Source organism: Malaclemys terrapin, chromosome 15, assembly GCF_027887155.1.
Source record: "Malaclemys terrapin pileata isolate rMalTer1 chromosome 15, rMalTer1.hap1, whole genome shotgun sequence".
Classification (NCBI taxonomy): Eukaryota; Metazoa; Chordata; order Testudines; family Emydidae; genus Malaclemys; species Malaclemys terrapin.
Window position 1 is genome coordinate 7881169 of NC_071519.1, and position 12343 is coordinate 7893511.

The window sequence follows — 12343 nt, forward strand, 5'->3', positions numbered from 1 at the left end:
ACCTGGCACGTGCCCCCCCCCAGGCGTTGGGCTCCGGCAGCCCCGCCCAGGGCCGGGGGCGGGAAAATGGGGGGCGGGGTGTTAGCAGCTGCTGGGCATGCGCAGATCGTTGCGGAGCCGGGGAGAGTGGCGGCGTCTGTGCTGGGGAGACCCATTAACGCCTCCAGTGCCCGGCCCGCCGGAGCCGCCCCCGCTGCGGCGCTGCAGCCTCCAGGTACCGGAGCGAGCCCCGGGGGCGGGGCCGGGCGGTGACTCTGCCCCAGTGTCCGTGGGGGGGACCCGGCATCTCGCAGCGCCGGGATCTGCTCCCTGGGGCAGCGCCCGCGGGGGGCTCGGAGCTGCTGTCCCCGCAGGAGTCCAACGCCCCCGGCCCGGCCAGGCTCTGCCCTGGGGCCCCACGGGGGGAGGGGACCGGCCCCCACTGGGGCCCGGCGTGTGGCTGGGCGGGGGCTGCCGGGAGGGGGGATCTGGGAAAGGGGCGGATGGAAAATGTCTGTGCAGTCCGGACATGGGGGGGCGGGGAGGAGAAGAGCCGGTGACCCCCTCGTATTTACCGCTGCCCCCTCCCGTGGGTACCCCCCATCCTCTCCAGCCCTTCCCCCCTTCTCCCGAGAGAGCAACGAGCAACATCCACGGTGACCCCCCCCCGTTCTCTCAAATCCCCGATAAGGTCTCTGTTTTCCTCCCTGATTGTGCCCCATTTTCCCTCTACTTCGCCAATGGCCAGTTCAAATCCCAGGTTTTGGGTGACTTCCCTCCCCCACCCCCCCATTTTTGCCTGCAGTGATTTGTCCTTGTTTAGGAGGTTTCAGAGTAGCAGCTGTGTTAGTCTGTATCCGCACAAAGAGCAGGAATACTTGTGGCACCTTAGAGACTAACAAATTTATTAGAGCATAAGCTTTCGTGGGCTACAGCCCACTTCTTCGGTATGCATCCCCGCGGGCTTATGCTCTAATAAATTTGTTAGTCTCTAAGGTACCACAAGTACTCCTGTTCCTTTTTGTTTAGGAGGGAAATCGGTCCCCTGAGTGATTTCTGAAATGGGCAGGCGCTGGGAGAGCCCTGAGACAGGGATATGCTGAGCGGGGCTGGGGGGCCTCCCTCTGCTGGCAACAGGGCATGGAAAGGCCCGAGAGGGGAAGGGAGGAGCAAGCAGCCCCATGGAGACTGAACAGCCCCAGGTTTCCCAGTCCCAGTTACTTCCCTCACCCAGCAGCCCCCGCACGGCCTGCTAGTCACATTCCCTGACCCCACTGCCAGCCCTCCCCACAGCCAGTGACCTTCTGACTCCACCCCACTCCTTTCCCCTGTGAAAGCCACATCACCCAGGGCTCCCTGCCAGCCATGTGAATGTGCGGCAAGAAGAATCTGTCCCATTCTGTTGTTGATTGAATATCGCTGTATAATCCCCTCAAATTTCCCCTCTTTTCTCTTGAACTGTTGAATGGTGACATAAAATCTCCCCAGATGTTGGTGCTTCTCTCTTATATTGGCAAATATTTGGTTTGTGCCCCATTTTCTCCTCAGTTCTGAAATTCTGATATCAAATTCTTAAACATCTTCCCGCTTTTCTCCCCTGGTGTCTGACTGAGATCAGGCCTTTTATCGTTCTGAGCGTGGCCCAGCCCTTACCTGAGATCAGGTGCCCTAATGTGCCGGGCACTGCACAAACCCTGACAGAGTTTGGGACACTCGTTGTGCCAGGAACTGCACAGACCCCTACAGAGAGCCGGGACCTTCTTGTGCCGGGTGCTACAGTGACCCTGACTGAGCTCTGGCCCCCTGTTGTGCCGGGCCCTGCATCAACACAAAGTGAAATCAGGCTCCCATTTGTGCCAGGTGCTGCAGAGACCCTGAGTGAGATCTGGGCACCGCGGAGACCTCGAGTGAGATCTGGGCCCTGTTCTACCGGGTGCCGCGGAGACCCTGAGTGAGGTCAGACTCCCCTGTTGTGTCAGGTGCTGTTCAGACCCCGAGTGAGATCTGGGCCCTGTTCTGCCGGGCGCTGCAGAACCCCCAACTGAGATTTGTGTCCCTGTTGGGCCTGGCACTGCACTGACCCTGACCAAGATCACGCCCCACCACTGTACTGGGCACTGCACAGACCCTGACAAAGATCCTGGCCCAACATTTTACCAGGTGCTGCAGGGACCCCAAACAAAATCAGGGATCCTGTAATGCCAGGAGTTGCAGAGCTCCCGACTGAGATCAGGCTCCATGTTGTGCAGGGCTCTGTACAGACACTGACCAAGATCAGAGTCCCCATAGCGACAGGTGCTGAACAGACACCCAGGGTATGTCTACACTGCCATTAAAACCCCCCAGCTGGCCCATGGCAGCTGACACTGGCTCACAGGGCTCAGGCGAAGGGGCTGTTTAATTGCAGTGTAGATGTCTGGGCTCAGGCTGGAGCCAGGCTGTAGGACCCTGTGAGGTGGGAGGGTGCCAGACCTTAGGCTGCAGCCCAAGCTGGAACATCGACACCACAATTAAACAGCTCCGCAGCCTGAGCCGTGTGAGCCCAAGTCAGCGGGCACGGGCCAGCCGCCTGTGTCTAATTGCAGTGTAGACATGCCCACAGTGACAGTCCTTGCCACAAAAAGCTCAAAGGCTAAAGAGACCAATGGTGGGAGGTGACTCTCCATTTTACAGAGGGGGAAACTGAAGCTCAGAGAGTGGAAGTACAGTAATTTGCTCAAGTTTGCATGGAGAATTTGGGGCAGAGCTGGGAACTGATTGTTTGAATTCTGGCCTCTCCCCTTAATCCCAAGCCCAGCGTGTGTGTGTACAGCGTTGTTTTGGGCTGTGTTTGCCTTGTATTGACTTCCAAGGGAGCCTGTGGAATTTCCCTCATTGGAGGTTTCTAAGACCAGGTTAGAGGTACACTAGTCTGGGAATGTCTAGGGATACTTGGTCCTACCTCAGCACAGGAGGCTTGAGGAGACGACCTCTCAGGATCCCTTCCAGGCCTACATTGAAATAATTCTCTTTTGTGCTGTCGTGTTCTACGCTGAGCTGTTTTGCATGGTGCCATTTGGAACTGTGATCGCCCCATGCTGTGCTGCATAGTTGTATGGTGCATTGTTTTGCCTCAGCTTGTTTGGTGTCTGTGTTCTGTTGGTTTGAGTTGAGCTCTTTTGCGTTGTGTACTTTTGTCCTAGGGTGTGTTACTTTGCATTGTGTTGCTTTCTTCTCCTTTGTATTGTCATTTTATGCTGTGGAGTGTAGTTTTTTGGTTTCTGTTGTTTTTCTGAATTGCCTGACATTATGTTGTGGTGGGTTTTTTTCTGTATGCTGTGTTTTTATACATATATATTGCATAGCATCATAAAAATGTAGGGCTGGACAGGATCTCAAGATGCCATCAAGTCCAGCTCTTCCTGCCAAGGCAGGACCAAGTATATATAGATTATCTCTGACAGAGGTTTGTCCTACCTGTTCTTAAAAACTTCCAAGGAACGAGACTCCCCAGCCACCCTTGTAAGACTATTCCAGAGTGTAACAACCTTAGCTCTGGGGACACCACACAGATTTGAGTGGTGAGCTGCTTTGGAGAAAGGAGACCCCAGTGAGTGGGCAGCTGGGTAAAGAGACTAATGTTGGGAGGAGAAACATTGACATGTCCAAGGTCACGCAGGCTGTCCATGACAGAGCTAGAAATAGATCCCAGTTCTAGTGCCACCGTACTGCTGTTTTGGGCACTGAAGGTCTCTGCCACACTGGTGTTTTAGGCACTGAAGGTCTCTGCCACACTGGTGTTTTAGGCACTGATGCAGAGGTGGGCGAACTATGGGCGGGACCCTCCTGCCTGGCCCCTGAGCTCCTGGCCCGGGAGGCTAGCCCCCAGCCCCTCCCCTGCTGCTCCCGCTCTCCCTCCCCCACAGCCTCAGCTCATCGCGCCGTTGGCCCAATGCTCTAGGCAGCGGGGCTGTGAGCTCTTGGCGGGCAGCGCAGCTGCAGAGCCGCGGCCTGACCCGGTGCTCTGTGCTGCGCGGTGGCGTGGAAGGCTCCAGCCAGGCGGCGCCGCTGCCTGTCCTGGTGCTCTGGGCGGCGTGGCTGTAGCACCGCCAGCCGCCGGTGCTCCAGGCAGCCCGGTAAGGGGGCAGGGAGCAGGGGGAGTTGGATAGAGGGCAGGGGAGTTCGGGGTGGTGGTCAGTTGGCGAGGGTGTGGATAGGGGTTGGGGCGATCAGAGGGCAGGGAACGGGGGGGCAGTCAGGAAGGAGGGGGGGTTGGATGGGGTGGCATGGGGCAATCAGGAGCAGGGGTTTCCGGAGGTGGTAAGGGGTCAGGGAGAAGGGGGGTTGGATAGAGGGCAGGGGAGTTCGGGGTGGTGGTCAGGGGACAGAGATGTGGATGGGGTCGGAGCGGTCAGAGGGCAGGAAACAAGAGGTTGAATGGGAGTAGGAGTCCCGGTGGGGGCAGTCAGGAAAGAGGGGGGGGTTGGATGGGGCGGTGGGGTGCAGTCAGTAGCAGGGGTTCCAGGGGCAGACAGGGAGAATGGGTGGTTGGATGGGGAAGGGGTCCCGTGGGGGGCAATCAGGAATGAGAGGAAGGATTGGATGGGGCGGCGGGGGGCAGTCGGGGTGGGAGGTCCGGGGGCAGTCAGGGGACAGGGAGCGCGGGGGTTGGATGGAGCAGGGTCCCGGGGGTGGGGGGGTCGGATAGGGCAGGGGGCTGGGCCACGCTTGGCTGTTTGGGGAGTCACAGCCGGCCCTCCATACAATTTCGGAAACCCAATGTGGCCCTCAGACCAAAAAGTTTGCCCGCCCCTGCACTGGTGCAAACCCTTAGTATAGACAGAATTTACACTAGTGCACTCTGGCACTGGTGCACTATGTCCCAGTTCGAAGCTTTGGGGTGCGGGGGGACAGTGACCTCACTGAGGCCTGGGGCTGACTGAACAGTGCAGCTGGTAATGGAGGGACAGCAGTGAGAGCTGGGGTATGAGCCAGGAGCACAGCCCCACAGGACTGGACACTGACTTCTCCTGACCAAGGGGACACCACCCCCCAGCTGTGTGCAGGGACGGCAGCTGAGCAGCCCTGCCAAGACAGCCTGTGCCTCCATGGACAAACCACCTCTTCCTGCAGCCTAATACGCTGGGGTCTGGGGACCTTTCCAAACTGCGGGTGATGGGGCTCTGGAGTTACTGGGGTCTGTTCCAGGATCTGTCACTGACCTGCTTGGTGACCTTGAGGAAGTCGCAGCCCCACTCTGTTTTCCTCCTACCCACTGTCTATATGGATTGTGATCTCTTTGGGGCAAGGACTGTCCCTCTCTGTCTGTGCAGTGCCCAGCACAATGGGGGTGCTGATCTCAGTCAGGTTCTCTGCCATGCACAGCACGATGGGGACCTGATCTCCACCAGTGTCTGTGCAACGCAAGGCGCAGTTCATAGACTCCCAGACTTTAAGGCCAGAAGGGAAATTCATGATCATCTAGTCTGAGCTCCTGCACATCACAGGCAAGAGAAACTCACCCACCCACTCCTGTAATAGCCCCCTAACCTCTGGCTGAGTTAACAACCTCAGATCATTATTTAAAAACTTCAAATTACAAAAAAAATCCACCATTTACACTGATTTAAACTTGCAAATGACCCATGCCATACCCCATGCTGCAGAGGAAGGCAAAAAAAACCAACCCCAGGGTCTCTGCCAATCTGAGTCTGGGCAAAATTTCTTCCCATCCCCAAATATGGCAATCAGTTAGACCCTGAGCACGTGGGCAAGACCCAGCAGCCAGACACCTGGGAAAGAATTCTCTAGTAATTCAGAGCCCTCCCCATCTAGTGTCCCATCACCGGCCTTTGGAGATATTTGCTGCTAGCAGCTGCAGACTGACTACATGCCATTGTAGGCAGTCCCATCATACCATCTCCTCCATGAAGGTATCGAGCTCAGTCTTGAAGCCAGTTAGGTTTTTTGTCCCCAGTGCTCCCTTTGGAAAGCTGTTCCAGAACTTCACTCTGATAGTTAGAAACCTTCGCCTAATGTCAATCCAAAACTTGTTGATGGCCAATATCCATTTATTCAGGTGCCAAGATTGGTGCTTAACCTAAATAACTCCTCTCCTTCCCTGGTATTTATCCTTCTGATGTATTTCTAGAGAGCGATCATATTTCCCCTCAGCCTTCTTTTGGTTAGGCTAAACAAGCCAAGCTCTTTGAGTCTCCTCTCATATGGCAGATTTTCCATTCCTCGGATCATCCTAGTAGCCCTTCTCTGCACCTGTTCCAGTTTGAATTTATCCTTCTTAAACATGGGAGACCAGAATGGCCCACAGTATTTCAGATGAGGTCTCATCAGTGCCTTGTATAACAGTACTAACCCTTCCCTGGGTCTACGGGAAATACCTCGCCTGATGCATCCTAGGACTGCATTCACCTGTTTCACGGCTGCATCACACTGGTGGTCCGGGGGTCTGATAGTTTGGGATGTTCCTTTTCCCATAGTCAGTTCTTTCCCTTTATTGTTTTACCCCCACCTGTGCCCAATATCACTCTCTTCTTAACTTGCTTTGGTTATTTCAGTTCCAGTTTTTGAATGAGCTCTAATAATTGCAAAGCTGAAAACGATACCTAGTGAAGGTCTGCTGTAATTAACTGGTTACCTATAGCATTTTCTGGTGTGGTGCATAAAGCAATGTCAAAGAGCCAAAGCAATTTTAGGGTGAAAGGGCTCGTCAGGTGTTTGCTCTCTAGGGAGCATGTCACCGGCCAGAGCTTGCAGTCTTTCAGGAGTGGTGCGCTGGATTGTATTTAGTAATCTCAAAATAAAAGGTTAAGACTGCTGTTTCACAATATCCAATGAAATCTTGCAAACGATTATGCAAATAGACTCTAACGCTATTTAAACAACATAGTATTAATACTGATTCAAAATTAAAATTACGAGAGAAACGCATGCGAAATGAACTGACACCTAATTTCAATTTCTTAATGCCTGAAATTTTGAGACTCGCTCACACCATCTTTTTTTTAAAAGCTATGCACAGCACACAGTCATGTTAATTCATGAAAGCACACCAAATTATTGACTGCTTTGTGTTGCATAAGCATCTGATTAAACACCTAATTCAAACTGTACCACTGTAAGTGGAAATGCATCAACACAGCTTAGCTCCAATGTGCTTAAATGTAAATGAAAGGTTTCTAAATTAAATACATGGCAGGATGGTAAACAGGGAAATTACACAGAAGTGCCTCTCCCCAGTCCTGTTCGTTTCTTGTCCCAACCCACCCATGAGTTCTGGCCTCTTGGTGAACTCAGCTCCCAGTCCCACATCAGCTGTGCCCTCTCCCAGCCTAACCCATTTCTATTGCACTTCCTCATCCAGGCAGGGGTTGTCACTGCAGCCCATAAGGCACCTGCGTTAATCACTCTCTCACATACTGGGGCTATTTAGATTTCAGGGAGCGATTTATCAGAGTTACTGACTCTGGAAGGTGGGAGAGAGGAGAGGCTGAGAGGGAATTTGCTCCCCACACTCTGTAGGGCCATGTTCGACCCTGATAACCTCCATGTTATCTCATCCTCCACCCTCCCCCATGTGTCTCTGCTCATGTGTCAGTGTGTCACCTTCTGATCATAATGCCACTGGCCTCAGCAGAGCTCCCAGACAGGAGCTACATCACGGTGGGGTTACGGTACTGAGAGTAAAATACATCACAGGGAAGGTGCAATTATCCTCAAAGGAAGCACTACAGTCCAGGAAGTGAAAGAATTCAAGTATTTAGTTACTTAAAAGTACGCTTGAAAGGATTGGATTTTTATTAATAAATTGCAGTAAATGTTGACTTCACTATACACGCACACAGATGAAAAAAATTTATATAGGTAAAATACAGAAATGCTTCTGGAGAAAGTAGAGTTTGATTTAAGGATATTTACACTGTATATTTTGCATGTGACATTGACAATTTGTGTTTGAACAGTTATAAAGATTTGGCTTTGGGAATCTCATTTACTGTAATTAAATAATTGTTGTCTGATGACCCCCATAACTTCCCACAGCTCTGAACGTTGAAATCGTAAGCATTGAAAAAAGGGCTTAAAATAAATACATCATCTATTGAAATTAAAAAAAGAAATTGACAAAATGAATGTTGCTAAACCCACTGAACAGCAATTGCAATATGCTAGGGGATGGAATTTCACAGCTAAGGCACCAACCTTATTTCTGCCCTATAGTGATACCAGGCAATCGCCATAAGGCTACGAATAAGGCATGTTAGTGTATAAAGTCCCAGATTAGATTATACCGATTTGTAAAGACACATGAGATCTCTCCCTCAGAGTATCACCTTCACTGGGTTGTTTCTTTTATTGGTAATTCCCAGAAGTCAATAGATAAATAACGTTCTATCAGTTATGAAGTGGCCATTTCAGATTTCTGGTGAGTGTCTATTATTTTGCACTAAGGGTCAGGTCCTTGTAGAGATGGAACCTTGGTTTCATTTTAACTTGTGCATGCCCAGCAGCTTCCGGAATTTGGTTCAAAGTATTTACATGTTTCCCTAGCCTGTTGTTAAAAGTGCTGCTAGAGAAAGTGGGGAGGGGCAGGAACTCACTGCAGGATCAGTAGCTGAGTCCCTTAGATATTTATAGCTCATCGGAAGAAGGACGGGAATTGGTGGGTGTCTGGGGATTTAATAATAAACATACAAATATCATCGTTCTTAATGAATTTTCATCTTCTAATTCCCATAACCCAGTAATTATCCCTGGCTGTCCCCAGGAGTCTGGGGAGGGAGTACTAGTAAACTCCTGGAGCCAGTGTGGAACCTAATGCACAAGGATCTTTCCATGGCTGGCTCAGTCACCCAACGTGAAATTCACTTCACTGGATAAATCCCTGGTTTCTGGGCTCTGCAGAAGGTTGGGGAGGTGAATTCTATCCCCCATTCCTGGGCGTGGACCCCCTTCTTCCCCCCTCCCCCAATCCTCACCCTGATCTCAGACACTACCCCAACCTTCCCCTGCAGTGATGGACCCACTTGATGCTTCCAGAGCCATCTGCCATGGGACCTAGAGTGGGCAGAGGCCCAGCTCCAGAACGGCTACCCTTGCCCAGAGCCACCATCCTGTGCTGGGGTTGCCCTGGCTTTCCAATCTGCAGATGGGTCCAGCTGTTTGGGGACCCCGCTCATGCACCCATCACACACAAACTTCCTCACAACACACATCCCAGGATGGGGAAGGACCATCTGGGACTGGCTGCAGTCTCCCCTTGCTGCTGTGAGAGGAATGGGGTGGTCCCTTATATAGGACACAAACATACCCAGGCACAGAAGGGAAATGTAGTTTCTTCCAGGGGCTTATAAATGTTTGGTTTAGAGTCCTGAGCTCTGTCTTCCTGTTTGTCTCCTTCTGCCACTTTCAGATCTCTTGGCGAGACAAGGTGGGTGCGGTCATTTCTTTTAGAACCAATTAAAAATCCGTCTCTCTGATATCCTGGGACCAAAATGGCTACAACAACCCTTTTCCCTTTGTACCCCCTCCCACTTTCACTTCCCCCTCAGCTGAGTCTGTCCCATGTGATGGGAAAATAAGGGTTCAGTCCTGTAACTGGTTTGGGTCATGCCAGCAGTGACGGGAGTGAAAGCCTGTGTGCATTAATGACAGCAGCAGGTCTGGGACTCAGAGACATAGGGAGAAGAGATGGGAATGAGCAGGTTGTTATGTGCAGGGTGTGAGTTACTCACAGTGTATGTACAGAATTCACGTCCAGCACAGAATTTTTTTTTTGCCTGAAGAAGATACATTGTCTGAGAAGTGCTGCAGTTCTGCCTTTCACCCACCAGAGGCCCCTGTGCACCAGAACAGCCCGCAGCCAGCTGGGTTCATCTTGGTGGGAAATTGTTGCCCTGAGCTATACCCTAAATGGGAAGAGAGTTAGTGGGTGCAACATGGGAGAGTCCTGAGACACGGCTGCCTCCGGGGGTGAGGACAGGGTGGTCATTCTCTACTCACAAGAGGGTGTGGAAGGGGGCACAGGAGGAGCATGTGGTCCCCCATGGAGACTGGCCAGCCCCAGGTTACCCAGTCCCAGCCGCTTCTGCCCCCCTACCATATCCCGAACCTCTTCACTCTCCAACTGTCAGCTGCCGGTCTTCCCTCACTGCTACCCCTTCCTGACTCTAGCCCCTTCTCTTTGCCTCTACAAGTTGCCTTGCCCAGGGCTTTGCTGCCTGTGTGAATGGCAGGTAGGGATGGGGAGCCATCACTTTCTGTATATTTGCTGAACATTCATCTAGTCACTGACACCTTCATTAATGCAGAGTTAAGGTTGCCCAGCAGTATGTTGGGCCTTGCAAAAGTCAAACCTCCAAAAACTCAAAAATACAGAGCTAATGTACATGCCAATGCAACCTTAACTCTGCCCCCTGGAGCTGGCAACAGCCACTGGGCGGTATCTGCCTGCACTCCCTGTGTTAGGTGTAGCTGCACTGAAAGGTAGAGGCGTTAGTTAGAATAGCTTGGTGGAAGCGTGATTGTGATATGAGACAATCTGGGTCTGAATCCCCCATGTGTGCGATGAAAGGAGAGAGGTGCATGTGTACCTTGAGTTTCCAGTCTGTGTCATTTCTGCACTGAGCTTTGCATATTGTCAGGAGGAAATGGGACTGTTTGCCATGGGAATGGTCAGCAGTGAGATGGGATCTGAGAGCAGTCTGTGCTTAACGATGGGTGAGTGAATGTAGAACGTTAGCTGGAACTTCTGTGAGTAAGGATGAAAGAGTTGTAAAAAGGGGTGAAGAGGTGTTCAATTGACTAAGTGTGCGGCTATTTCTGGGGAGCAGACTCAGTGTCTGAGTCTAGAACAGGTGTCACTAGTTCCTGTACAATGCAGCTCACCTAAAACCCAATTCTGTCTTAGCAAAGATAAAGTGCTTGATTCTGTGCCATGGTATTCATTTTCCCTAGTACTTTAGTGATGGGCACTATCTCAAATGGCCTATCACACACAGGTGTGTTGTAGGAGTAAAGAAAGGGTCATTGCTCACGTGGGTCAGAATTAGGATTACATTGGTGTGTACCTTATCTCTGCATTTCCTGATTATGACAAGTTTGAGTTTTGCTGATGTCTGTTCTGGAGGGGCACCAGACAGCTCCGGGCAACCTTAACTCCTGCGTTCATAAAGTTTTTTGTAAGTGAATTTCCTAACTTTTGCACAGAGCAATGTTGGCGGGAGGAGTTAGCAGCCCTATAGGCAGTTGTGGGTCTCACACAAGTTTGCAATCAGAGGCACAGAGAAGTGCAATGACTTACCCAAGGTCACCCAGCAGGCCTGTGGCAGAGCCAGGAATAGTCCCCATCCAGTGCCCTCACCGCGTAGTTGCTGGGTGATTCTGAAGTGCTGCTCCCCTCTCCTGTACTTTCTGTTATGGTGCAGTGGGAATAATGGTCATGCTACAAATGTCTCTCTCCTTCACCTCCTCCTCCTCCTGCCACCGTTTGCAGCTCGGCCTCCCCTTCTTGTCCATCCCCTCCAGTCCTCTCTGGGCGCTGTAGGAGCCAGTAGCTGTCTCCTGTCCTAGGCTGTTGCACACGTATTACAGGCAGCAGCAGCGTATGGTCTTGCGCATGCCACCTTGGTGGTGTAGCCTGAGCTGGGCCCCTCACTGCTACTTCCAGCCGGGCCCCCTGCCTTTGGTCCAGCCATGTCCTAGCTCTGCATAGTCTGCCCCGCCTCCAAACAGCCCCCCTGCCCCCATACACTTTGGCCTGCCCCTCCACCCCATACACGTGTAACATGTGCCTTTAAACTATTCATATTTTGGATTTGGGACAATCAAATATGTGTTACCTTCAGCTCCCTCCCACCCCAGTTCCAGGTGTTTGGTGGTGCCCCGATGGTTTTCCATGGATAGTTTGGGAGGGAGCAAGGCTGGTCACTTGAGCCTTGCATTACCTTGCAGCTGACTAGTGAGAAGTGTCGACTCCCTCTTGGGTGGATGGGCCAGTCCCAGGGCCTATTACCTCTCAGTGATTGATTTTCCATTCCAAGTCCATAGAGTAGATTTTTCTGTATAGATGCTTTGTTCCTTACACGTGATCCATACGTTGATCTCTGTGATTGAGTCTTGGCCAGTTACGAGCTTTCTGTAGACACCTCACATGTCCATTCTCCAAGAGATGTTTGGTGTGATGGGTTTGTCAGGTCTCAGGTGAGAGCTGCTGGCAAAGACCAAGTGACCCTTGGGATCTCTGTGTCACTGACCCGCTAGGCCAGGGAGAGGACAATTTTCTGCCAATGGCCTTCAGGGCAGGTGCTGAGTTCACTGCAGTGCCCCTCGTCCCCTCTCCATTTCCCTTCTCGGTGTGCTGTCTGGGACG

The 12343-nt window shown here is 51.9% G+C and overlaps 1 protein-coding gene across 7 annotated transcripts in view; it reads left to right on the forward strand.

Annotated features, from left to right (window-relative positions):
• Positions 1 to 129: 129 nt before the first annotated feature.
• LOC128823057 (zinc finger protein 436-like) overlaps positions 130 to 12343 on the forward strand; it is a 35336-nt gene continuing 23122 nt past the window's right edge. For 6 of the 7 annotated variants that reach the window (XR_008441639.1, XR_008441640.1, XM_054005114.1 and 3 more), the window contains exon 1: positions 130 to 214. The gene's annotated coding sequence lies outside the window, so the exon portion shown is untranslated. Of the gene's footprint in view, positions 215 to 1916; positions 1936 to 12343 lie in introns of those variants that run through there. The other variant, XM_054005116.1, reaches the window with a different exon arrangement.